The sequence below is a fragment of the Schistocerca americana genome, unplaced genomic scaffold, assembly GCF_021461395.2.
Source record: "Schistocerca americana isolate TAMUIC-IGC-003095 unplaced genomic scaffold, iqSchAmer2.1 HiC_scaffold_1494, whole genome shotgun sequence".
NCBI classification, from domain to species: Eukaryota; Metazoa; Arthropoda; class Insecta; order Orthoptera; family Acrididae; genus Schistocerca; species Schistocerca americana.
Window position 1 is genome coordinate 1 of NW_025725578.1, and position 5,000 is coordinate 5,000.

Consider the following 5,000-nt stretch of genomic DNA (forward strand, 5'->3'; position numbering starts at 1 on the left):
ATTCCTTTAAGTTTCAGCTTTGCAACCATACTTCCCCCCGGAACCCAAAAGCTTTGGTTTCCCGGAGGCTGCCCGCCGAGTCATCGGAGGAACTGCGGCGGATCGCTGGCTGGCATCGTTTATGGTTAGAACTAGGGCGGTATCTGATCGCCTTCGAACCTCTAACTTTCGTTCTTGATTAATGAAAACATACTTGGCAAATGCTTTCGCTTCTGTTCGTCTTGCGACGATCCAAGAATTTCACCTCTAACGTCGCAATACGAATGCCCCCGCCTGTCCCTATTAATCATTACCTCGGGTTCCGAAAACCAACAAAATAGAACCGAGGTCCTATTCCATTATTCCATGCACACAGTATTCAGGCGGGCTTGCCTGCTTTAAGCACTCTAATTTGTTCAAAGTAAACGTGCCGGCCCACCGAGACACTCACTCAAGAGCACCCTGGTAGGATTGCAACGGGGTCCGCCTCGGGACGCACGAGCACGCACGAGGCGCGTCGCACGCCTTCGGCTCGCCCCACCGGCAGGACGTCCCACGATACATGCCAGTTAAACACCGACGGGCGGTGAACCAACAGCGTGGGACACAAATCCAACTACGAGCTTTTTAACCGCAACAACTTTAATATACGCTATTGGAGCTGGAATTACCGCGGCTGCTGGCACCAGACTTGCCCTCCAATAGATACTCGTTAAAGGATTTAAAGTGTACTCATTCCGATTACGGGGCCTCGGATGAGTCCCGTATCGTTATTTTTCGTCACTACCTCCCCGTGCCGGGAGTGGGTAATTTGCGCGCCTGCTGCCTTCCTTGGATGTGGTAGCCGTTTCTCAGGCTCCCTCTCCGGAATCGAACCCTGATTCCCCGTTACCCGTTACAACCATGGTAGGCGCAGAACCTACCATCGACAGTTGATAAGGCAGACATTTGAAAGATGCGTCGCCGGTACGAGGACCGTGCGATCAGCCCAAAGTTATTCAGAGTCACCAAGGCAAACGGACCGGACGAGCCGACCGATTGGTTTTGATCTAATAAAAGCGTCCCTTCCATCTCTGGTCGGGACTCTGTTTGCATGTATTAGCTCTAGAATTACCACAGTTATCCAAGTAACGTGGGTACGATCTAAGGAACCATAACTGATTTAATGAGCCATTCGCGGTTTCACCTTAATGCGGCTTGTACTGAGACATGCATGGCTTAATCTTTGAGACAAGCATATGACTACTGGCAGGATCAACCAGGGAGCTGCGTCAACTAGAGCTGAGCAGCCGGCCGCCCGGGAGTGTGTCCCGGGGGCCCGCGCGAACACGCAAGCGTCCGCTCAATTATTCTGCAAACAGGAGGAGGCTGAGCTCCCCTGCACAATACACCTCGAAACCCTCTCAGGTCCCGGCGGCGCGCAGCGCCGTCCTAAGTACTTGGTCGGGTTCGAGAGAGGCGCAATCGCCCGGAGTTTGGCGAGTAGACGCTTTAGGTGCGACCACCCGTGCTCCCAACTGAGCTTGCCGCTGCCGACAGAGGCCCGGGAGCGTGCTGTCGTGGCATTGCCGGCGGGAGACAACACGCGCCACCTACGGTGACCGGCAGCTCCAACGCCAGCGCCACAGAAGGACAAAAGCCCCACTTGGGTGCCGAAGCGAACTCTCCCAGCACAGCGCACGCGCCAACACGTCCGCACAGCTGCGATACAAACCACCTGCGAGAACCGCAGAGGCGACCGAGCAGCAGACGGCGTCGCGGCGCCGAGCGCCGGGCGGCGGCGCATCCTCAGCGCACACAGTCCTCAATCGGACCAGCACACTGCAGATGTCCACCGCGCTTCGCACCGGGCCCGCGAGGACCTACTTTGGCCGCACGGCGCCGCGTGCAGGGTGCGCCGGCGCGCAGCTGCGCCGCCTGCCGCCTCCGTCGGCCGGCGCGCCTGCCACTGGCCGCCCCCACCAGCCGGCTGTAGCGCGTGCGCCCAACGCACCGCGCGGCCAGCACGCCGGGAGGCCCCCCCTCACCGGCCGGGGACGGTCCCACCCAGCCACCGCCGCGTATCGCTTCACACCCAGATGCCATTCACGTTCGTGGGCATGGTGGGTATCGCTGGAACAACCGGTTGGTAGCTCAACCGATCGTCGCCATCACTGATTCACCTCTAGCGAGAACAACCGCACCACAACGGTTTACCAGTTGTTCATTTGCATAACGTCACCAGCAAACGTAGGCGTCCATCGCCATTTGCAAATTCAACGATTGTTGCATGCCTGTGTCAGGTGTCACGACACACTATGTCTGCCCACATACACGCAACAACATGTGCACGCTTCGCGAACACGTGGAAGGTGGCCCCCGTACGTATGCGATGTCCATTGCGCGAACGACTGTCAACCGGCCTCTGTCGCATGTCGCAGATGTGGAACGCAGTGCACCATGCTATCACGGTGTGTGAGAAGAGACGACTACGTCTGACAACACGCGCCACTACATCAACAGACGGCTCATGCTGATCGCCATCCAGGGCATACCACACTGCAATCCAGCTCTTATAGGGAGACGACACGTAGCTGAGTGCACAACATTTGGACCGCATGGTTCGCCGTTGTTGGCGCAGTCGTTGTACGGTCACATGTACCACGATGTATCATTCAGTACATGAGGACCAATGTGCAGTACAGTGTGTGATTTGGACGTACAACATCAGCGGACAGTTGACACAGGCCGTACCACAGCGTAGGCTAAGTGCTTCGCACATCGCGAATGCCAATGAACAACTGCAAATGCCAATGAACAACTGCAAAGGGCATTGAGCATGTACGTCCTGCTGCCATCCACATTACAGTGTATAGCTGCAAGGTGTTTAACATGAAGCGATACACTGGGGACCGGGCAGTGCGAGTAGCAAACTATATTGCGGGGGTTGCAGTTAGGCAACACTACACTAATTTAACGCGTCGTATGACAATTACAGAGCAGGTTAAGGCCCAACGTGTGTTGGGTTAAGGCCCAACGTGTGTTGGGTTAAGGCCCAACGTGTGTTGGGTTAAGGCCCAACGTGTGTTGGGTTAAGGCCCAACGTGTGTTGGGTTAAGGCCCAACGTGTGTTGGGTTAAGGCCCAACGTGTGTTGGGTTAAGGCCCAACGTGTGTTGGGTTAAGGCCCAACGTGTGTTGGGTTAAGGCCCAACGTGTGTTGGGTTAAGGCCCAACGTGTGTTGGGTTAAGGCCCAACGTGTGTTGGGTTAAGGCCCAACGTGTGTTGGGTTAAGGCCCAACGTGTGTTGGGTTAAGGCCCAACGTGTGTTGGGTTACGTTAAGGGGCTAATGTGGGTTACGTTAAGGGGCAATGTGGGTTACGTTAAGGGGCAATGTGGGTTACGTTACGGCGCAATATAGGTTACGTTACGGCGCAATATAGGTTACGTTAAGGCGCAATATCGGTTACGTTAAGGCGCAATACAGGTTACGTTAAGGCGCAATACAGGTTACGTTAAGGCGCAATACAGGTTACGTTAAGGCGCAATACAGGTTACGTTAAGGCGCAATACAGGTTACGTTAAGGCGCAATACAGGTTACGTTAAGGCGCAATACAGGTTACGTTAAGGCGCAATACAGGTTACGTTAAGGCGCAATACAGGTTACGTTAAGGCGCAATGCAGGTTACGTTAAGGCGCAATGCAGGTTACGTTAAGGCGCAATACAGGTTACGTTAAGGCGCAATACAGGTTACGTTAAGGCGCAATACAGGTTACGTTAAGGCGCAATACAGGTTACGTTAAGGCGCAATACAGGTTACGTTAAGGCGCAATACAGGTTACGTTAAGGCGCAATACAGGTTACGTTAAGGCGCAATACAGGTTACGTTAAGGCGCAATACAGGTTACGTTAAGGCGCAATACAGGTTACGTTAAGGCGCAATACAGGTTACGTTAAGGCGCAATACAGGTTACGTTAAGGCGCAATACAGGTTACGTTAAGGCGCAATACAGGTTACGTTAAGGCGCAATACAGGTTACGTTAAGGCGCAATACAGGTTACGTTAAGGCGCAATACAGGTTACGTTAAGGCGCAATACAGGTTAGGTTAAGGCGCAATACAGGTTAGGTTAAGGCGCAATACAGGTTAGGTTAAGGTACGACATAGGTTAGGTTAAGGTACGACATAGGTTAGGTTAAGGTACGACATAGGTTAGGTTAAGGTACGACATAGGTTAGGTTAAGGTACGACATAGGTTAGGTTAAGGTACGACATAGGTTAGGTTAAGGTACGACATAGGTTAGGTTAAGGTACGACATAGGTTAGGTTAAGGTACGACATAGGTTAGGTTAAGGTACGACATAGGTTAGGTTAAGGTACGACATAGGTTAGGTTAAGGTACGACATAGGTTAGGTTAAGGTACGACATAGGTTAGGTTAAGGTACGACATAGGTTAGGTTAAGGTACGACATAGGTTAGGTTAAGGTACGACATAGGTTAGGTTAAGGTACGACATAGGTTAGGTTAAGGTACGACATAGGTTAGGTTAAGGTACGACATAGGTTAGGTTAAGGTACGACATAGGTTAGGTTAAGGTACGACATAGGTTAGGTTAAGGTACGACATAGGTTAGGTTAAGGTACGACATAGGTTAGGTTAAGGTACGACATAGGTTAGGTTAAGGTACGACATAGGTTAGGTTAAGGTACGACATAGGTTAGGTTAAGGTACGACATAGGTTAGGTTAAGGTACGACATAGGTTAGGTTAAGGTACGACATAGGTTAGGTTAAGGTACGACATAGGTTAGGTTAAGGTACGACATAGGTTAGGTTACGGTACGACATAGGTTAGGTTACGGTACGACATAGGTTAGGTTACGGTACGACATAGGTTAGGTTACGGTACGACATAGGTTAGGTTACGGTACGACATAGGTTAGGTTACGGTACGACATAGGTTAGGTTACGGTACGACATAGGTTAGGTTACGGTACGACATAGGTTAGGTTACGGTACGACATAGGTTAGGTTACGGTA